Source organism: Bos indicus, chromosome 3 (genome assembly GCF_029378745.1).
Source record: "Bos indicus isolate NIAB-ARS_2022 breed Sahiwal x Tharparkar chromosome 3, NIAB-ARS_B.indTharparkar_mat_pri_1.0, whole genome shotgun sequence".
NCBI classification, from domain to species: Eukaryota; Metazoa; Chordata; class Mammalia; order Artiodactyla; family Bovidae; genus Bos; species Bos indicus.
In genome coordinates this window covers 17,824,565-17,848,063 of record NC_091762.1, presented here as the reverse complement: position 1 = coordinate 17,848,063, position 23,499 = coordinate 17,824,565, and positions in this window count along the sequence as shown.

The window sequence follows — 23,499 nt, the reverse complement described above, 5'->3', positions numbered from 1 at the left end:
CTATATGGAGATTTCTTAAAACAAAAAAACTAGGATTAAAACTATCATATGACCCAGGGATTCCACTACAGGGCATATCCCCTGAAGAAACCATAATTGAAAAAGACACATGTACCCAAATGTTCATTGCGGCAATACTGAAAATAGCCAGGACATGGAAGCAAGCTAGATGTCAATTTACAGATAAATGGGTGAAGAAGTTGTGGTACATATACACAATGAAATGTTATTTAGACATAAAAAGGAATAATGTGAATTAGTTCTGGTGAGTTGGATGAACCTACAGTCTGTTGTACAGAGTGAAGTAAGTCAGAAAGAGAGAAACAAATATCATATTAATGCATATATAGGGTGTCTAGAAAAATGGCACCGATGAACCTATTTGCATGGCAAAAACTCAGATGCAGACATAGAGGACAGATTTGTGGACAGTGCGAGAAGGAGAGGGCAGGACGGATTGAGAAAGTAGCACAGAAACATACATCACCATATGTAAAACAGAAAAGCAGTTGGACTTCACTGCTTGATGGCAGAGAGCTCAATCGAATGCTCTGTGACCATCTAGGGGGTGAGATAGTGTGGGGATTGGGAGAAAGGCTCAAGAGGGAGGGAACATATGTATGCCTACATCTGATTCATGTTGATATATGGCAGAAAACGACACAACAATGTTAAGCAATTATCCTTCAATTAAAAATAAGTAAAATATTTAAAAGTGAAAGTGAAAGTTGCTCAGTTGTGTCTGACTCTTTGTGACCACAATGAACTACATAGTCCATGGAATTCTCCAGGCCAGAATACTGGAGTGGGTAGCTGTCCCTTCTCCAGAGGATCTTCCCAACCCAGGAATCTAACCCAGGTTTCCCACATTGCAGGTGGATTCTTTACCAGCTGACCCATAAAGGAAGCCTAAGAATACTGGAGTGGGGAGCCTATCCCTTCTCCAGCAGATCTTCTTAACTCAGGAATAGAACTGGGGTCTTCTGCTTTGTGGGCAGATTCTTTACCAACTGAACCATCGGTTCAGTTCAGTTCAGTCTCTCAGTTGTGTCCAACTCTTCGTGACCCCATGAATTGCAACACGCCAGGCCTCCCTGTCCATCACCAACTCCCAGAGTTCACTGAAACTCACGTCCACTGGGTCAGTGATGCCATCCAGCCATCTCATCCTCTGTCGTCCCCTTCTCCTCCTGCCCCCAATCCCTCCCAGCATCAGAGTCTTTTCCAATGAGTCAACTCTTTGCATGAGGTGGCCAAAGTACTGGAGTTTCAGCTTCAGCATCACTCCCTCCAAAGAAAACTATCAGGGAAGCCCAAACAGGTGTCACCCTAGGGCTCTCATTCTCTTAATTACTCTCAATTATTTCTGTAATTTTTTGCCTTTTGGGTCTTTCTCATTTTGGGTTTTTACCTTTGTTTTGTGGTAGCAAAACCTCAGGAAGCTACAGCAGAAAGATAAACTTAGAATTTTGTATTTGTGGAATTATTCATATTTGATGAATAGTTTGTCTCCATGCAAAATGGTAGATTCAAAAAAATTTCCCTTGGAATTTTAAAGGCATTGTTCTTTACTCTTCAAGCATGCATATTTGCTGATGATGTCTTCTTAGCCTCATGGCTTACTTAGTCTCGCTTCTACTCATCCCCCAGACAGTTTCTCTCCTAGTTAACCACTATTTCCAGTTTCTAATAAAATCTAGCAAATTCTCAAGTAGATATTACATAATTATCATAGATTCAATTTGCTACAATGCTTCAGTTATCAATTATTTGAAAAATACGAGGGCCACCTATCCTTTAATCATTTTCTCTGTTTATCAGGAAGTAATTATCCCTCTTTCTATGTCAGCAACCTCATCAGAACTCTTTTCTTAAGAAAGCCCGATCCTCCTTTAATTTGTCAAATGTAAGTGACAACCCACAGCTGTCCTCATTTTGGTTCTCTGAGATACTGAGAAAGAGATCAGGACCAGGGCTCAATCTATACCCCTAGGTTATGCCTCTGATTCTGTTCTGTACCATAACAAACCAATGAAGATAAAAAGACTAATGACGCTACACAGCTTTCTTCCAAGAAAGAGCATAAGTCGTGAGCTGCTCTCTCAGGCAGTGGGGAGGGCCTTTCTTACTGGTAAAATGATGTGAACTCTGATGGCTTCGGATGACACATTCTAATCAACAGTGACGCCAGCTAGAAGAAAGTGGAGCAGGGCAAGGATCTTAGCAAAGGAGTCCTTACTCCACATAATAATATTCTTTATCACATTTTGGGGCACGTTTCACATTATTGACTAGCTATTGTGAGTAGTTATTCATAATTCTTATTTCTTCACCTTTTAGAGCTCACATTTCTTTACTTTTTAAAGAATTTATTTATAATTGGAGGATAATTGCTTCACAACATTCTGTTGGTCTCTGCCCTACAACAACATGGATCAGCTTTAAGTGCACGTTTGAGCCTTCTTCCTAGAGGCCCCCCGACCCCCGCCACTCCCATCTTCCACTGCACCACTCTAGGTCATCACAGAGCACCAGCCTGAGCTCCCTGTGCTATACAGGAGCTCCTGATCAGCCTTCCATACAGGGCAAGGCATGTATGTTAACATGCCACTCTCAATTCATCCCAGTTTCTCCTTCCCCTTCTGGTTCACATATTTTTTTATGTCTGAATTTCTATTCTTGCCATGCAAATACTGTTCATTGGTACTATTTTTTCTAGATTCCATATATATGTGTTAATACATGATACTTGTTTTTTTCTGTCTTCCTTCACTCTGTGTAATAGGCTCTAGGGTTGTCCGTTTCAGTTCCAGTGACTCAGATTTGCTTCTTTTACAGCTGAGTAATATTCCACTACATACACGTACCACTAGTTTTTATTCTTTCCTCTGTCAGTGGACATGTAGGTGGCTTCCATGTCTTGGCTATTGTAAATAGTGCTGCAGTGAACACTGGGGTACATGTGTTTTTTGAATTATGGTTTTCTCAGGGCATATGCCCAGTAGTGGGATTGCTAGGTCATATGGTAGTTTTATTCTTAGTTTTTTAAGGAACCTCCATACTGTTCTCCATAGTGGCTGTATCAGTTTATCTTTTTAAAAATTTTATTGTATTAAGAACACTTAACATGAGGTGTATTTTCTTAACAGTATTTTAAGTATATAATGCAGTGTTGTTATATACAGGCATGACATTGTAAGCAGATCTGTAGAAATGATCACCATGGAGGGCTGAAATCTTATACCTATTGATTAGCAACACTGTTTTCCTTTCCTCCTAGTTACTGGCAACTACTATTCTATTCTTTACTTCCATGAGCTTGTTTTTGACACCTCATATAAGGGGATTCTTGCAGTATTTATCAGTCTGTGTGGCTTATTTCTCTTGGCATAACATCTTTCAGATTGTCCCATGTTTTCTCATATGGCAGAATTTCCTTCTTTTTAATGTGGAATAATTATCCAGTGATCATGTATACTGCATTTATTTATCTGTTCATCTCTAATGAACATTGAGGTTGTTTCCATATTTTGAATACTGTAAGTACTGCTGAAGTGAACTTGAAAATGCTAATATCTCTTTCAGATCTTGATTTAAGTTTTCTTAGGAAACTGTGTTGCAAATGTGGAATGGTTGAAATATATGATAGTTCTACTATTTACTTTTTGAGTAACTTTCAAATTTTTATGATGCACGCAGTTTTAAAGATAATGAAAGAAGAAGAATTTGAGCTTCTAGTAGACCACTGTGACTCATGGTCATAGAGCTATAGAGACTAGATCAGTGTATAAATCTGAAAACTTAGAGCTTCACGAAGGGGCCAGAGCCTGCGATTTATGACCTAGAAAATGAAGGATCATGTGCTCTGGCTCAAGTCCATGTGTGGATTCATGTCAAAACACACTCAGCGTGGGTTTGGTTGCACTGGGAAATCAAGATAGACTTTATGGCCGTGTTTAAGTCATTTAATTTTCAAGAAAAGCTAGACACAAGTAGGACTTGTGAAACTGTATTAAGAAACTATATTAAGATATGTGTGGTTAGTAAATCCTAGTCTATCATCAGTGGAAAGAAGCTGGGTACTGGCAGGTGAAACAGATGGGGCAGTATGACTTACATACCAGATGCTTGGGGAGCTGGGCAGTGAGGGAACCATCACCTCTCATTATAGAGGAGCAACACCATTGTAAAAGAATTCCTCTATTTCCTAAGTGGTGCATGACACTGGCAGGGGAGTATGAAACAAAATATTGTGTGAATAACTATACTTCCTCAGTGAAGGGTGAGGAAGATCATGGACAAGGGAGCTATGTGATACCAGCATGAGTGCGGCCAGTTACTTTTGAGTTGGAAGCACATGATACTTGGGGTGGGGGAAAAAGTGCACCATGCCTGTCCTGGGCAGTTCCCCTAGGTGGAGCTGCTTGGTCCTTCTAAAAGGAATCCTCATCACAGAGCTGTCATCTTCGTGACACTCAGTCAATGGTCTTCTTTGGAGCCTCTGGAGAGTACAACACTTTGAGGTCTTTTAGGCACTTGGCTGGCAGAGTTTCATCTGAGGGTAGAAGTGGCTGTATTTTAACCAATTAGTGCTCTCTGTGGGGAAGAGAAGGCAATGCGATTTAGGGGTAAATTTGGATATTTGGTCTTGCGGTCCTGATTCTGACTTTAATGTGATGAGAGGATTCAGGGAGAGTAAGGGAGAGGAGACCCTGCGCTGCAGCGCACCCCACAGTGGTTGCAAACGCGCCTCCTCCGCAGTCAGCCCGGCTGAGTGCTAAGCGTGCGCCTTTGCGTTTCTCCTCACCAGCCAGCAGTTAGATCAGTCAGGCCAGAAACTAGGAACCCACGGGAGAAACAAGTAGAGATTTGCTTTGAGATTAGTTATAATCTAATTATCTAGATTCTTCTTCTTCAGAGTATGTTTGTACTCACACAACAACTGTGTAATTTTGTCTTTAGAAAGTGGTAGAATGAGAGATTAACAAGAATAGCTTGAAGGTCTGAGAGTAAGAGATGCTAAAGAAAAGGGATGAAGTACTTACAGAAACCATAAAGACTATATTAGGGATCAATAGGAGTCCTTAGAGATGAGACAATTGTTGGCACAACTATTTATTCTAACAATAGGACTCTCTGTTATGAAGAATGTTGTCTGTTTGTATTTACGGTTCCTTGAGACCCAGGAAGGATGTCTTACCATCTGCATCCTCATCCCCCATCAGCATCCACATCCCCATCATATCAGCATAACCATCAGTGAAAGCCCTGCCATCCACTTCCAATAGTGTGCCCACCGAAGTGCCATGAGCCTTGCCCACCTCCAAAACGTGTGGAGCCATGTCCACCTCATCCATGCCCACCTCTGTATGGCCCACCTCCAGTGAGCCAGCAGAAATGTCCCCCAGGCCACCATGCCCACCCGGCGATCATAAGTGTCCACCCAAGAGCAAGTAACAGACCAGATTTCATCCTGACTTTGGAACAATAAGATCCAGGCTCTTCCATTGTCCTCGCTTCAAGCCATGTGACGGATTGCGTCTTCCTAATCTCCCTCCTGCACTGATAGCTGACAGAGAAAAGGCTTGGTTGCTGAAGCTGACAACATGCTGTTGGAAGAAGGGAGCAGGATCATCGCCTGGTCACTCTTTGCCATGCGTCCATCTGTAATCCACGTTGTGATCTCCACCCCGTGAGCACTTAGTGTGTCTCTTCCTTCAGTCTCCAATAAAGCATGTTCATACTTGAACCCATACTGCTTTCTTTCTTTCTTTCTTTTTGCATATAGTGTTTTTAATCTCTTCTGTCAACTACAAGTATTCTTCTGAGTGTTCCTTTTTATTCCCATTGGATTATCAGAGTTAGACTTTTCCATCACTGAGTTCAGTTTTGCCTGAAATATGTATTTTGGATTGGGTTCATCAAAGAATTCTTTTATTTATTTCAAACTCATTTCTATCTTTGTTTACCTTGAAGACTCTGAAAAGAATTGAATTGGCTCAGCCTCAGTTTCCTTATCTGTTAAAAGTTAGAATGAATATATTCAACTCAGTTTATTCATAGAAATTAATTTATTCATGAATGTTTCCTAATTATGAACATGTACCAGGCAGTCTCTTCTGTGCTAGGGGCATCAGGAAGGTGACCAAATCCTTCTTCATCTAAATTCTTGAGGGGATTTTGCACTCACACACTTACACATTAAGACAAATAATAGTCAAGCATGGCTATATGTTAGAGACAATTGTGTAGAAAAGCTCTTTTGAAGTGGCTTTTGGGGCAAAGACCTCAGTGAAGAGAAGAGTGAGCTTTGAGTGTGTCTGTGGTACATTGATGATGAGAGGGGATGGCGAGTGCTAAGGCAGTGGAAAGAAACCACAGAGAGAATGGTGATCAAGGAGACACTGTCTCCAATGGGGTCAGAGAAGTTAGATCTCAAAGGTTTGGTAAAAATTTTGATAATTTTACACAGTTTGACAGTCATACTGTGCTGGAGATCAAAGACTTCAAATTTTATATCTATGTAATTCTCAACTATCACGTATAATTTCTTTTAACTTGGAGTACATATGTCTTTTTATAAGGATATTCAAAAAAAGTTGAAAAGAACTGAGGATTAAATTAAAACTCCTTTGCATAATGAAAATTTATTTTGTGGGAGTGACTGTTTGAAAATCGGGCCTATTAGTAGCAGTTTCCCGCCTTCAGGGAAGTCATCTACATTAATTTCCATCACCTGCTGTTACTGTTGTTCAGTCATTCAGTCATGTCTGACTCTTTGACCCCATGACCTGTAGCCCGCCAGGCTTCCCTGCCCTTTACCATCTACCAAAGTTTGTTCAAATTCATGTCCATTGAGCCAGTGATGTCATCCATCTATCTCATCCTCTACTGCCACTTCTCCTCCTGCCTTCAATCTTTCCCAACATCAGGATATTTTCCAATGAGTCGACAATTCACATCAGGCAGCCAAAAGATTGGAGCTTCGATGTTAGCATCAGTCCTTCCAATGAATATTCAGGGTTGATTTCCTTTAGGATTGATTGGTTTGATCTCCTTGCTGTCCAAGAGATTCTCAAGAGTCCTCCAATATCACAATTCTTTGACTGAAAGCATCGTTTCATCAGCACTCAGCCTTCCTCATGCTCCAACTCTCACATCTATACATGACTACTGGAAAAACTATAGCTTTGACTAGGTGTCCCATTGTTGGCAAAGTGATGTCTCTGCTTTTCAATGTACTCTCTAGGTTTGTCATAGCTTTTCTTCCAAGAAGCAAGGGTCTTTTAATTTTGTGACTGCAGTTACTGTCTGCAGTGATTTTGGAGGTCAAGAAAATGAAATCTGGCTCTGTTTTCATTTTTTCTCTATTTGCCATGAAGTGATGGGGCCATATGCCATGACTTTTCTCTTTTAAATGTTGAGTTTTAAGCCAGCTTTTCCACTCTCTTTCACCTTCATCAAGAGGCTATTTAGTTCCTCTTCACTTTCTGCCTTTAAAGTGGTAACATTTGTGTATCTGCGGTTGTTGATATTTGTCCCGGCAATTTGATTCCAGCCTGAGAGTCATCCAGGCCAGCATTTCATATGATGTACTCTGCATATACGTTAAATAAGCAGAGTGACAATATACAGCCTTGATGCACAATTTTGAACCAATCTGTTGTTCCATGTGCTGGTCTAACTGTTGCTTCTTGTCTTGCACACAGGTTTCTCAGGAGGCAGGGAAGGTGCTCTGGTATTCCTATCTCTTCAAGAATAGTCCACAGTTTGTTGTGATCCACACAGTAAGCCTTTAGCATAGTCAATGAAGCAGAAATAGATGTTTTTCTGGAATTCTCTTGCTTTTTGATGATCCATTGGATGTTGACAATTTGATCTCTGGTGTCTCTGCCCTTTCTAAATCCAGCTTGTACATCTGGAAGTTCCCAGTTCATGTACTGCTAAGCCTAGCTTGAATGTATGTATGATGTTGCTAGCATGTGAAATGAGTGCAGTTGTACAGTAATTTGACCGTCCTTTGGCATTTCCTTTCTTTGAGATTGGAATCAAAACGGACTTTTTCCAGTCCTGTGGCCACTGCTGTATTTTCCAAATTTGGTGGCATATTGAGTGCAGTACTTTAACAGCATCATCTTTTAGGATTTGAAACAGCTCTGCTGGAATTCCATCACCTCCATTAGTTTTGTTCATAGCAATGCTTCCTAAGGCCCACTTGACTACATGTTCCAGGATGTCTGGCTCCAGGTGTGTGATCACACCATTGAAGTTATCTGGGTCCTTAAAGGCTTTACTGTACAGTTCTTCTGTGTATTTTTATCATCTCTTCTTCTGTTAGTTCCTTGGCATTTTTGTCCTTTATTGTGCCTCTCTTGATGCAGTGTTCCCTTGGTATCTCCAATTTTCTTAAAGAGATCTCTAGTCTTTTCCATTCTATTGCTTTCCTCTATTTCTTTGCATTGTTCATATAAGAAGACTTTCTTATCTCTCCTTGCTATTCTCTGAATCCCTGCATTCAGTTTGGGGTATTGTTCCCTTTCTCCTTTGCTTTTCACTTATCTTTTCTCAGCTGTTTGTAAGGCACCCTCAGACAATCACTTTGATTTCTTGCATTTCTTTTTCTTGGGTCTGGTTTTGGTCACCACCTACTTTTATGAACCTGCTTCCATAGTACTGCAGGCACTCTGTCTACCAGATCTGATCCCTTGAATCTATTTGTCACCTTCACTGTATAATCAAGTGATTAGATTTGTCATACCTGAATGGCTTAGTGGTTTCCCTACTTCTTCAATTTAATTCTGAATTTTGCAATAAGGATCTGATAATCCAAGATTGCTGGGAGAAATATCAATAACCTCAGATATGCAGATGACACCACCCTTATGGCAGAAAGTGAAGAAGAACTAAAGAGCTTCTTGATGAAAGTGAAAGAGGAGGGTGAAAAAGCTAGCTTAAAGCTTAACATTCAGAAACCTAAGATCATGGAATCTGGTCCCATCACTTTATGGCAAATAGATGGGGAAACAGTGGAAACAGTGGCAGACTTTATTTTGGGGGGCTCCAAAATCACTGCAGGTGGTGATTGCAGCCATGAAATTAAAAGACGCTTATTCCTTGGAAGAAAAGTTATGACCAAACTAGACAGCCTATTAAAAAGCAGAGACATTACTTTGTCAACAAAGATCCATGTAGTCAAGGCTATGGTTTTTCCAGTAGTCATATATGGATGTGAGAGTTGGACTATAAAGAAAGCTGAGCTCTGGAGAATTGATGCTTTTGAACTGTGATGTTGGAGAAGACTCTTGAGAGTTCTTGGACTGCAAGGAGATCCAACCAGTCCATCCTAAAGGAGATAAGTCCTAAACGTTCATTGGAAAGACTGATATTGAAGCTGAAACTCCAATAATTAGGCCACCTGACATGAAGAGCTGACTCATTGGAAAAGACCCTGATTCTGGGAAAGATGGAAGGCAGGAGGAGAAGGGGATTACAGAGGATGAGATGGTTGGATGGCATCACCAACTCAATGGACATGAGTTTGAGTAAACTCCAGGAGTTGGTGATGGACAGGGAGGCCTGGGGTGTTGTGATTCATGGGGTCGCATAGAGTCAGACACGACTGAGCGACTAAAATGAACTGAACTGAAATATACTATGTGTCAAAACTAAAGAGACCTTGATTTTCCAATAATAGAAACAATTTTCCATCCCTCCTTTCCCCCATATCTGCACTACCCCTTTCAGATGTGGTCCATGAAGGTGACTAAAGGATAACCACTATGAAATGGATACAAGGCCCACAGAGAATAACTGATGAGGGAAGCTCTCTCAGAGAATAGTATCAGAGCCTAACAAGGCAAACAGGAGAAGGAACACAGAGATTCTCAAATTTTGTTGCTCTTTTGTGTGATGGTTATTCTTTCATCTTTCCCCCTACAGCCTTAGTGAGGTATAACTGATGAATTAAAATGTATGTATTTATGGTGTATAATGAGATGATTTGGTGTATAATGTATACATTATACATGGTTTGATGTATAATTGTATAATGTGATGGCCTATGCATATTTTGTGCAATGAGTACCACCATCAGCTACCTAACATGTTAGTCACCACAACAGTATTTAAATGTGTGTGTGAGTGCACATGGGTGTGTGTTTGATGAGAATGTTTCAGATTTACTCTCTTAGCAAGTCTCAAGTGTATAACAGTGTTATTAACTAGACTCACCATCATTTACATTGTCTCCCAGAGCTCATTCATCTTATAACTGAAGGCTTGGACCCTTTATCCAGCATCTCCACTTTTGCCTCACCACTCAGCCTCTCCTAACCACCATTCTATTCTCTGCTTCTGTGATATATATGAGTTTGGCAACACATTCCTAAATAACTGATGGCTCAAAGAAGAAATAAGAAATAAAATTGCCAAGTACTTTGGGAGGAATGAAAATGAAGGAGCAGTATACAAGAACTTCAGTGATACATGTAATGCAGTGCATAGAGAGAAATTAGTGGCTGGAGACATCTATATTAAAAAAGATCAAAGGTCTCAAATCAATATAGCAATATCCTTATAGACATGTATATACACATGTGGGTTTATGGAAAATAAAAAATCTTAACACCAAATATAGCAAAGTATTATCAATGCTTATTTCTTGCAGTTTGATATTGGTGGTCATATGATGATGATGTATAACACATATGATGTAATTTTATTTTTATAACTTCATGATAATAATTTTAAAAATACTTAATAATGAGGATGTTGCTAAGCCAGAGGAAAATGATATATATTGGCCTTCTGGGAAATTTATGATGCTCTCTATCCAATCCCATATGAGAAGTCCAAAGCAGTCCAAGCAGTCCAAGTCCATCCGACTTCCTTATTGGAGCATCCCCTGTGTGTCTTCTCCCCATAGATTCTCATCTCAATTCTCAACCTTCTGTTAGGGACCATGCATTTTACCTCTTCACTCCTCTCACACTCACAACTCAATCCTGATCACTGGACTGACAGTTGATGCCAGATGAGGTTTAAAGGAAGACTTGTTTCTTCTTGTCTCATTTCCTTCTCTTCCCTCAGCTCCTCTCCTGTCCTGTGATGTGGCAAAATTATCCTCAACTGCACAAAAAACTTAGAGAATTGTACTGGTTCTCAGGAGGAACTTGGAGTTCAAACTATGTACCACTTGGAAGACTTCAAATCCACAGCCTCATAGCTGATATAACAAATAGAGAAATGCATATTTTGTTCAGTTTCATGGTTCTTCCCTTCTTCTGCATGGCCATTTTTTTTTCCTTTGTACCAGGACAATGACCTCCATGATTCCCGGAAAAATTAATCCTTCTGGTTCAGATAGTGATTGAGGGAGTTCTCTGCAGGTTCACATTTCTGACTCAGAAAAGTCTCGTGGTGGGTTTAGGGCAGCCACATCCCACATTCTTTTCCAGCCTCCAACTTAATTTTCTCAAGTTTTTCCCCTTTCTTCTGCGTGTTCTCTTTTGTGCTCTATATTCAACACTCCCATCCTATACCTTTCCACAGAACCTGGTGGCTTTTGCCCAGGCTTTGGGGTCTTGTTAGCCCCCTCTGACCCTCAACACATTTGCCGGCACAGCCACTGGATGTGCTGCATTGATGCCAAATGACCCTTCACTTCCTACACCCCTGGTTCTCTTCACATCCATGCTTGTCAGATCACCTCTGACTTCACAATGTAAGCATCATGAGGGCTGGAATCTTCTCTGCATTGCTCAAGGCTGCAACCTTCTCTCTCTTGTTCAGGGCTGTAAGCTCAGATCCCAGCCTGCTCCCTATCAAATAGTAAGAGCTTATCTAATGTCTGTTGAGTTGCTGAATGATTTATACCTTTACTGAATGATGCTATGGACTTCTCCTTTCCAGGCAGAAACCTTTTTTCATGGTCCAGCAATGTAGGAAACACAAAGTTCAGTCCTATCCACCCCTACCACAATCTGATTTTCAATAGTGGAGCAGGGATTGGATAGCCTCAGTAGGAACTTCCATGGGGAAAAAAGAGAGGAAGGGAGATAGATAATCAATATCTAATCCACAGTAACTCTGAAATATCTCTTAACAAGCATGATGAAGTCCACCATCTCATTAGGAATAATGAGAATTTTTTTTTAAACTTGTTATTCTAGTATAGTTGATTTACAATGTGTTAGTTACAGGTATACAGCAAAGTGGTACATATATAACTATCTATTCTTTTCCAACTATTTTCCCATTTAGGTTATTACAGAATCCTGAGCAGAGTCCACTGTGCTATACTGTAGGTCCTTGTTGGTTATCTATTTTAAATATACTAATGTGTACATGTCAGCCTCAGGTTCACAATCTATCATTTCCCATAACCCACCCTTTCCCCCTGGTAACCATAAGTTTGTTCTCTAAGTCTGTGAATGTTTCTGTTTTGTAAATAAGTTCATTTGAATAATTAGATTCTACATATAAGTGATATCATAGGATTTTTTTTCTTTCTCTGACTTTCTTCAGTTAGTATGATAATCTCCCAGTCCATGTTGCTGCAAATGGCATTATTTCCTTCATTTTAATGGCCAAGTAATTTTCCATTGTATATGTGTATCACATCATCTTTATCCATTTATCTGTCAATGGATATTTAGATTATTTCCACATCCTAGCTAATGCGAACAGTGCTGCAATGAATGATGAAGTGCATGTATCCTTTCTAACCATGTTTTTCTCCAGATGTATGCCCATGAGTGGGACTGCTGCATCATACATTAGCTCTATTTTTAGTTTTTAAAGAACCTCCATACTGTTCTCCATAGCGGCTGTACCAATTTACAATCCCATCAAAAGTGTGGGAGGGTTCCCTTTTCATCACACCCTCTCCAGCATTTATTGTTTGTAGACTTTTGGACGGTGGCCATCCTGATTGATGTGATATCACACGGTAGTTTTGATTTGCATTTCTCTAATAGTTAGCAATGTCGAGCACCTTTCCATGTGCCTCTTGGCCACCTGTATAACTTCTTTGGAGAAATATCTCTTTAGGTCTTCTGCCCATCTTTTGATTTGGTTGTTTGTTTTTTCAATATTGAGCTGCATGAGCTGCTTGTAAATTTTGGAAATTAATAATCCCTAGTAAATTGCATAGTTTTCAAATAGTTTCTCTCATTCTGTGGCTTGTCTTTTTGTTTTGTTTATGATTTTCTTTGCTGTGTGAAAATGTTTGAGTTTAATTAAATACCATTTGTTTATTTTTTATTTTTATTTCCATTACTCTAGGAGACAGATCAGAAACAAAAATTTACTGTGATTTATGTCAGAGTGTTCTGCCTATGTTTTCCTCTCAGAATTTTATAGTATCCAGTCTTACATTTAGGTTTTTAATCCATTTTGAGCTATTTTTCTGTATGGTGTTAAAGAATGCTAAAATTTCTTTTCTTTCCTTTTTCTTTTTTTTTAACATGTGGCCATCCAGTTCTCCCAGTGCCATTTATTGAAGAGAGTGTCTTTTTTTCCTTTATATCAGCTTGCCTCTTCTATTGCAGAGTAATTGACCATCAGTATGTGATGTTATTTCTGGACTTTTTATCCTGTTCCATTGATCTAAATTTCTGTTTTGTGCCAGTAACATACTACTTTGATGACTGTAACTTTATAGTATAGTCTGAAGTCAGGGAACCTGATTCCTCCAGCTCCATTTTTCTTTCTCAAGATTGCTTTGTTTATTTGGGGTCTCTTGTGTTTCCATATAAATTTAGGATTATTTGTTTTACTTCTTGAAAAATGTGTTAGGTATTTTGATAAGGGTTGCATTGGATCTGTAAATTACTTTGGGCAGTTTGAACATTTTTAACAACATAAATCTTTCCATTCAATTACCCTGAATGAAAATTCTTTGATAGGACATGGGCTCCACTCTCAAAAAGGTACTCTTGTCTTCCATGGCTTCTTCCTTCATTACCTTTTCCTGAAGTGGTTTGTGTATTCTTCTCGGGTAGTGCAGCTTAGGCTGCTCTTTCTGCTTTGATATTGTTTTGTGTGTGTGCTCAATCATTCAGTCATGTCCAACTCTTTGTGACCCCGTGGACTGTAGTCCACCAGGCCTCTCTGTCAATGGGATTTGTCTGTCAAGAATACTGGAGTGGAATCATTAGTATCATCTTTATAGATTCTATATATATGTATAAATGTAAAGTATTTATCTTTCTCTTTCTGACTTACTTCACTCTGTGTAATAGGTTCTAGGTTCATCCACCTCATTAGAACTGACTCAAATACATTCCTTTTTATAGCTGAGTAATATGGATGTGAGAGTTGGACTGTGAAGAAAGCTGAGTACCAAAGAATTGATGCTTTTGAACTGTGGTGTTGGAGAAGACTCTTGAGAATCCCTTGGACTGCAGGGAGATCCAACCAGTCCATTCTAAAGGAGATCAGCCCTGGGTGTTCTTTGGAAGATCTGATGCTAAAGCTGAAACTCCAGTACTTTGGCCACCTCATGCAAAGAGTTGACTCATTGGAAAAGACTCTGATACTGGGAGGGACTGGGGGCAGGAGGAAAAGGGGACGACAGAGGATGAGATGGCTGGATGGCATCACCGACTCAATGGACGTGAGTTTGAGTGAACTCCGGGAGTTGGTGATGGACAGGGAGGCTTGGCGTGCTGCAATTCATGGGGTCGCAAAGAGTCAGACACGACTGAGCGACTGAACTGAACTGAACTGAATATTCCATTGTGTATATGTACTGCAACATTGTGTGTGCTCAGTCATGTTAGACTCTTTATGACCTGATGGACTGTAGGCCACTAGGCTCCTCTGTCCATTGGACTCTCCAGGCAAGAATACTGGAGTGGGTTGCCATGCCCTCCTCCAGGGACCACAACATTACCATATGTAAAATAGATAACCAGTGTGAGTTCAATGCATGAAACAGGGAACCCAAAGCCAGTGCTGTAGGACAACCTAGAGGAATAGGATGGGGAGGGAGGTGGGGGGTGGGTGGCTTCAGGATGGAGGGGACATGTGTATGCCTATGGCCAATTCACATTGATGTATAGCAAATTCACTACAATATTGTTAAGTAATTATCCTCCAATTAAAATAAATAAATAAATCAAGAATACTGAGGCTTCTGATTTTTTTCCAGTCATCTCCCCTGACTGTAACTCTATTCAAACCTTTTTTCCCTGACCTAATACTTAAGCCAGACTCATTTCTTTGCTTCCTTGGCCTCTTTTACTTAAATGTGCTTCTACTGCCCTGATGCCCTCTGGAACAGGGTGGATAGGAATATTACACCTTTAAACTCACCTTAGCTTCAAATACTCGTCTTAAAGTCTTTATTTCTTTGACCTTATCTCTTTGTGTTGAGATTTAGAAGTAGTCAACTTTTCCTATGGAATTTGTGTACTGTTTCACTTGGAAATTGGCCACTTCTTTAATCAATTTGTTAATATTTTCCCACCAGAAGCAGCCAATACTAACCAAATCTCTGCATCTTTCCAGTCATGTTTCTTTCTTGTCTGTAACTACAAGCTCATTGGGCTTGTAGTTTACTGATTCGGTGATTTAACACATTGTAACACTTAGGAAGTGCTTTGGAAAGGTGGGCAGGAGGCATCCTGCTGCTGCTGCTGCTAAGTCACTTCAGTTGTGTCCGACTCTGTGCGACCCCATAGACAGCAGCCCACCAGGCTCCCCCGTCCCTGGGATTCTCCAAGCAAGAACACTGGAGTGGGTTGCCATTTCCTTCTCCAATGCATGAAAGGGTGTCTGGTAATTCAGGGAGCCCTATTCTGAATACATATAAAACCAATATTACTGATATATTAAAAAGAAAAAGAAAAAAATTTTTCATAGTGTGGAGATGGAGAGAGGGCAGATAGAGGGATAATTATACCATTGGCCGAATCTAAAGAAAGGGACTATGATGGTCCTGAGCCAGGATTAAAGGTAGGAAGCCACAGTGGGGCTTTTATTGTGCCCTGTATAACAAAGAAGATAAGACAGGTGCCATTTTGCTAGTAAAGGTATAGTAGAGTAGTTTTTCCCAATATTCAATTATTCTCATACCAGCACCCCTATATGACCACAGCATCGTATCCTTGTGCTATAATATTTGCTTCATATATGTTTAACATTTATTCATAGCAAAAGACATTGTTTTTTTTTAGATTTTTACTTGTTGACTGATGTTGAGCTGTACTGGGTCTTTGTTGCTGTGCACAGGCTTTTCTCTAGTTGCGGAGAGTGGGGTCTACTCTGGAGTTGTGGTGTGTGGGTCTTTGTTGTTGTGCATAGGCTTTTCTCTAGTTGCAGAGAGCGGGGTCTACTCTGGAGTTGTGGCGTGTGGGCTTGTCGTTGTGGTGGCTTCTCTTGTTGTGGAACAGGCTCTAGAGTGACAGGTTTCAGTGGTTCCAGTGTGCGGGCTTGGTTGACATGCAGCATGTGGAATCTTCCCAGACCAGGGACTGAACCCATCCCCCCTGCACTGGCAGGCAGATTATTAACCACTGAGCACAGAGAAGTCCCAAACAATATTTTTTTCAAAAGGCACAATTATATACTTCAGTTCAGTTCAGTCGCTCAGTCATGTCTGACTCTTTGCGACCGTATAAATCGCAGCACGCCAGGCCTCCCTGTGCATCAAAAACTCCCCGAGTTCACCCAAACTCATGTGCATTGAGTCAGTGATGCCATCCAGTTATCTCATCCTCATCTCATCCAGTGTCTTCTCCTCCTGCCCCCAATCTCTTAGTTACTCAGTTAAAATAATTCAGTGATATTCTTATCACACACAGCAAACTAAAGTCTAAAAGTACATATCCTTGGTAAGTCAACTTCCTACTTTTGAGAGGTATTTATATGTGGCTTTAACCCACTTTTATAGGTAACCCTACCTTAGAGTGGAAACTTTCCAAAAAAAGTCCAAAAGATATGAGACATTTGGGAGCCTGAAGAAACAGTTCTCAATGCATTTCACTCTGAGTTAATTTCTTCTGAGGATGTGCCACGGAAGAGGAAAGACTTGTCATGCCCTGATGATGGCTGATGGCAGAGACTAAAAGCAGGGGAGAAACTTACTTTCTTTTGGCCCTGGTCTTTCTTCCAGTTACCATTTCCAGTCCAGCCACAGTGCCCCCAGAACTCCAGGCAGGCACTCTACCTTGGAGCATTTTCTTTGGATATTCTCTTGAATATCTCTGAAATTCTTTCAACAGATATCTTAATATCTAGCTTCTTCACCTCCCTCAAGTCTGTTCAAACCTCATCTTCTCAAAGAGGATACACAGTCCCCATCCTTACCTCTTTTATGCTGCCAATTGCTTACACTATTATTCCATTTTTTCATAGCATTTAATACATAATTTACTTAACTATCATGTTTCTTTACTGTTTATCTCCACCTTCCTCTCTCGCATGTGAACTCCACAAAGTCAGAGATCTGTGTTATTGTTCACTGACTCATCCCAAGTGTCTGGAACACAGCCTGACATACTGCAACACTCAAGAATCAGTTGAATGAATGACTTGGAGGGGTTCTCCTTGGGTTTATACCTAACAGAAAAAGGCTTCTCTCCTGAACTTACTACCATGCAATATGCTAGAGGTAAGCTGAAGAAGTGATAGCTTACAGTGAATGATGTTGGATTGCTGATCTCTGAAGAAGAAAATTTAGCTTATGGATCAGGAACCAGCCTTGATCACTCAAGAGCTTTTGTGTAGCAGAGTTTTATTAAAGTGAAAAAGGGTCAGAGAAAGCTTCTGACATAGACATCAGAAGGGGGATGGAGAGTGCTCCCCTTGCTAGTCTTAGCAAGGGAGTTACATAATTTTTCAGTTGGTTATTACAGTAAATCAAAAGAATGTCTCAAGGTTGTAAAGGTCTTACTAGACCCACTCCCACAATTTACATTTTAAGATGACAGGATTAGAACTGACAATAGAAAGATTTTACCAGACTCACTTCCATAATATACATTTTAAGATAGCAGGATTAGTTGGAAGGTTCTCAAGGAGAAACAGGTCCTCAAGCAGGATACATTGTTGTTATATTATCATTGGTACAGAGTTTAAGCTGACTTGTTTTGTTGTGCAATCATCAGCTCTGTCTGGGCTTAAGGGAAAAAAATGTTTGTCCTTTTCTCCTTGAGAACCCCAGACCTCTCTCTCCTCCTCGAGGACCCAGGACTTCTTATCAACCTACCTAAGAATTGACTCTCTCAGAAGAACTGTCCTCAGCCACATCAGCATTTCCTAAGTCTCAGAAGGCACCTGGGTCAAACCCAACTTTCTTACAATGATCTATCTGTCTTTATGTGCTCTGAGCATTGATTTCCATTTTCTGAATGATTGTACACCTATATATATCTGCTTTGTGAATTACAGGCCTGTTCCATAATTGTCCTAACCTGGCTTCTCCAGAAAGCTGTACCTGGTACTAAGCCTCATGGGCAGGGGTTTATTGGAAATGTGATCTCAGAAGAAAGAAATGATGGATATAGGGATAACTGAGAAAGAAGAAATTCAAGGAGACATTATGAATAGAGGAGCCTGATGTGCTACAGTCTATTGGGTCACAAAGAATCAGACACAACTGAGCCACTAACACTTCTGTTTCTTATTATCTTTTTGCATATCAACAGGAATAACTGGTGTTCGAGCCCCTGGGACCTTTTGAGGATCTTTAGGAAATGATCTCAGAACTCTTTGATGATCTCACCTGGGGATGAAGGCAAGAAGTATTTATCCATAGCCTTCACTACCACCATTTGTCCAGTTTGGTTTCATGTGCATTAACTGCCCCCACACTTCTGGACACAAGGGTGCATTGTGTTCCACAAGTTCCCTGAATGGTATTATAATAGAAGCCCTGGCTCAGGAAGGGACAGGAAGTTCTATACAAAGCCCATCCAAATCTATACAGAAAGGACCATATGATAATGTGTGGATAAGCAGTAAAATAGAGAGAATTTGTAGGGATGCCTAAGAGGTATCTAGCACAGGTAACCAGCAAAACCAAGACATAAGAAAATTAGCAGCATCCTATTATCCTGAGAAATGCATCAGTGTAAAAGTCAAGGGCATATGGGGAGAGGTTGGTTGCACTCAGAAGCCATATGGTTTCCCAGAAAATACACTGCCCAATCCAGCATTGCTAGTGAATAAAATGAGCTTCCATGTATAGTAGAAATGACCTTAATACTCAACTAGTCAGTACATTTTTGACAAAAAGCAGAAGAATAAAGAGGAAATTCCAGGAAACTGGAAAGGGGAAAGTGTTGCTGAGGGAAAGGAGGCACAAGTCAGTCAGGTTCCTCAGGTCAAAGCTTAGAGAATATTGAATGACAGTTTCCCTTTGCACCCAGGGATGTGGGTCCAGGAGAGACTCAAGAGGCAGCGGTTCAGCCGCTGATCTGAGGTTCAGGTCAGCCAGGCCCATGAGCAGTATCTTGGAGGACCAACGAGCAAGAAGCAGTTTGCCCTAGGTCTGAGAATCCCACCAGATCAGCAGCAAGGTGTGCTTGGAACTCCTTCCATAGGGTCCTTAAGAGATATGGTGTGGGTGAGAAAATGCTTGTACCCAAGTCTAAAGAAGAACTAAGTTAGTAGAAGAGTCCTGGAACTCAGGCATGGTGGTGGCATTGGTCCTTGCCCACAGGGAAGTAACTGCATAAACTCTAGAGAAACAAGTGTTTCTAGTAGCAGAAACATCTGTGTCTTGATGAGCCCTTACCCCTTCTCTCAGCCCATATTGTGAGGTTTGTAACAAGGGTGAAGTTCCTTTTATAAGAAATACCCTACCCATTCCCCAAGCAGCCTCTGGGTGTCTCATAGCAAATAGCGTCATTCATTCATGCATCCATTCTACGATTATCAATCCACTAAGCAGCTACCGCACACGGTGCCAGATGGGGATGGAGGTAAAGGAATGGCTAAGGGGACCCAGTGGGAGGAGCCTCTGGTGGTACCTGTCTGGTCAGCTCAAGTTCAGGGGAAGTGACACAGCTGCAGAGCCAGCAGCTACTCCACAAACATGTAGGTAAGCAGTGTAAGAAGGAAGGGACCACCCAGACACTAGGGTTTAAAGAATAATCTGGATTTTCCAAATACAGCAGCTTGATACAGATTGTATGTTTGAGGTCAATCTGGGTTAGTAACCTCAGCTTCATTTCATCTTGAGCAGAATGAACTCCAGTATAAAGGCTAAGGAATCCTGTACCTCTCCTCCCTATGTGGTCTCTGGGAAGTGGTAACCATGAAAGGCAGGGTCTTCATGGCCTGCTGTCACATAAGACAGAACAAGTGGATGCACCAAAATTTCCAGGTTGTTCTGGGGCTGCAGAAATTGTCTTCACCAGTATTTTCACTCATCATGGTCCCTATGCCCTTCTGCTATTGACTCTAAAGCCTTTCTTAGAATAAAGGCTTTTTAAGAAACCAAATAATCATTTTATCATTTCCTTCCCTCTTCCAGGCTACACTGAATGATGGATAAACAAAATTATTACTTTTTTCCAACCTGGGTAAATTCATACCACCATGACTTTGGCCTCCCAGAAGAACCAGAAACACCTGTTGTTCCTCTCCACACCCCACTTCAAATGTTAAGCAGTCCAAGTCCAGTCTATACTAAGGATTAGAGACTTCTAGAAAGCAGGCTCATTTTTAGTCAGAAGTCCTATAACTTCTTCCTTCTCTTTCCTTTCAACCCATATTGCCCTCATCATAAACTCCAGATCAGATCAGATCAGATCAGTCGCTCAGTCATGTCCTACTCTTTGCAACCCCATGAATCGCAGCATGCCAGGCCTCACTGTCCATCACCAACTCCCAGAGTTCACTGAGACTCACATCCATCGAGTCAGTGATGCCATCCCTCCATCTCGTCTTCTGTCGTCCCCTTCTCCTCTTGCCCCCAATCCCTTCCAGCTATGACCAACCTAGATAGCATATTCAAAAGCAGAGATATTACTTTGCCAACAAATGTTCATCTAGTCAAGGCTATGGTTTTTCCTGTGGTCATGTATGGATGTGAGAGTTGGACTGTGAAGAAGGCTGAGTGCCGAAGAATTGATGCTTTTGAACTGTGGTGTTGGAGAAGACTCTTGAGAGTCCCTTGGACTGCAAGGAGATCCAACCAGTCCATTCTGAAGGAGATCAGCCCTGGGATTTCTTTGGAAGGAATGATGCTAAAGCTGAAACTCCAATACTCTGGCCACCTCATGCAAAGAGTTGACTCATAAACTCCAGACCGGGGTGCAAAGTGTGCTCAGTGGAGGTAAGGCCTACGTGACATTGTTGTCAGACAGCAAATGCAAAAAAGAAGTTGGTGATTTCATAACAAAAGCTGAGCCAACAGTTAAATGAGGGGGTGTAGGATGAATCATGCTTGACAGACAAAAAATGAAAACACAGCAACCTGGAAATACTCTGTTCCTCAAGACAGGTCTCATTCCCTATAAAAAAGCCAGTTGGTTGGGGACACCACACCAGATCTGAGTAACCACGCAGCTTGCCCTTCTCCATGTAGCAGGTGAGTCCTTTTTCTTGCAATGTTTTATCATTCCCTCAATGTATTTGACTTCTGTTGGAATCTCCTTGGTATTCTTGGTGTCTTTTCCCCCACTATTAAAGTCCAGCCATTAGAATGTTAACCTCCAGGAATATCTTTATTTTAAAAGCAATCATAGCTCAGGCTTGAAGGGACTTAAGACTTTATCTTAAGTTTGGGTAAACTCTGGGAGTTGTTGATTTACAGGGAGGCCTGGCGTGCTGAGGTCCATGGGGTGGCAAAGAGTCGGACACAACTGAGCGACTGAACTGAACTGAAGACTATCAGTTCTGCTCCATCACTTCTTGCTGTGTCAGTGAGAAGGGGACTGGCTTACTCAAGGACCCACAGTTAGCAGGATAAGGAATAATACTGAGAGCCACAGCACTCTCAATAACATTTAAATTATTTCTTTATTCATAATTTCAATACACAGAATTTTGTTCTTCAACAAATTGTTTTGTGAATATTCACTGTGTTTGGCCCTTTAGTGCTAAAAAACAATATAGGCAACAGGGAATTTACTCCATGAGACTACAATTTATTCAGAAAAATAAGACATGGACATGAAGAGCTAAATTACAGTGTACAACAGAAAGTCACCCTCATGAGGTGATGAGGACAAGTAAAGCGCTAAGGTGGTTCAGGAAGACAGGTAATTTCTGGACGTCTTGCTGTAGTAAAGCCTCCCAAAACACCATCCCAGGCCATCTGTGATCCATGGTAGCTGGATACTACTTGAACAAGCAGGAATAAGGAAAACCTTTGAGGGTGTAAGTGAAGCCAGAAGTGGATTTGTGCAGGTTCTTTAGAAGTCCGTAGTTATTTATATGCTTTCAAACTGTCATGCTGGAGAAGAGTCTTGAAAGTCCCTTGGACTGCAAGGAGATCAAATCAGTCAGTCCTAAAGGCAATCAACCCTGAATATGCATTGGAAGGACTGATGCTGAAGCTGAAACTCCAATACTTTGGCCACCTGATGAGAAGAGTTGACTCATTGGAAAAGACCCTGATGCTGGGAAAGATCAAGGGCAGGAGGAGAAGGGGGTGACAGAGTATGAGATGGTTGGATGGCACCACCGACTCAATAGACATGAGTCTGAGAAAACTCCAAGAGATAGTGAAGAACAAGGAAGCCTAGAACGCTGCAGTCTTGACTCTGGGGTCACAAAGAGTCAGACATGGCTTAGCAACTGAACAACAAAACAGCCATTCTGTGTGTGCACAGGCTGAAGTTACTGGGTTTTGTTTTTTGTTTTTCTAAATAATATCACATTTCTATATGATCCAACACTGTGATCTCACATGCCTGCCGGGAGCCTGCAAATGTGTTGTGTTGCTTATTGGGTTTTAAGATGTGCCAGGAAGAAGAAGAGCACTGGGAGAAGCTATGTTCAAGTGCAGCAGAACGATCACCATTACAAGCCTCCTTTTCAAAGGTTCAGAAATCATTAAAGTGTTCTTTGTGGTAGAGAGGGGGAAGAAGAACATTTGCTTTTGAAGAGACGTAAAATGGCATTGAATGTGGCTTCTTCCCTAGTTAATCCCTGTTTAAACCATCTGTTCTGTCTTTAGGTCCAGCTGCCTTTGAGGCATGAGTTTCCATGAGCAGAAGCAGCCCTGAATCCCACTTCCCCAGCCTCAGCAGCAGCAGGTGAAACGTCCCTGCTCCTCAACAGTCGACTCCAGCACCAGCTCAACAGAAAACTAAGCAGAAGTGAGGTGGGCTACAGCCTAGCCCTAGAGGAACCAGCCATCAGAAGTTGACCTTCCCTACTCTGATTAGGAGTCCCATTTGCCTTACTGTCACCCTGAGTCACAGACCTTCTTAATTTACACCCTAAAAATGTGTGCCATGAAACTTTCTTTCCTAAACACACAGGGCCTCTAACCTCTGAGTTAGGCTGAAGGTCTGGGTACCTTAGAACCCTAGCCAT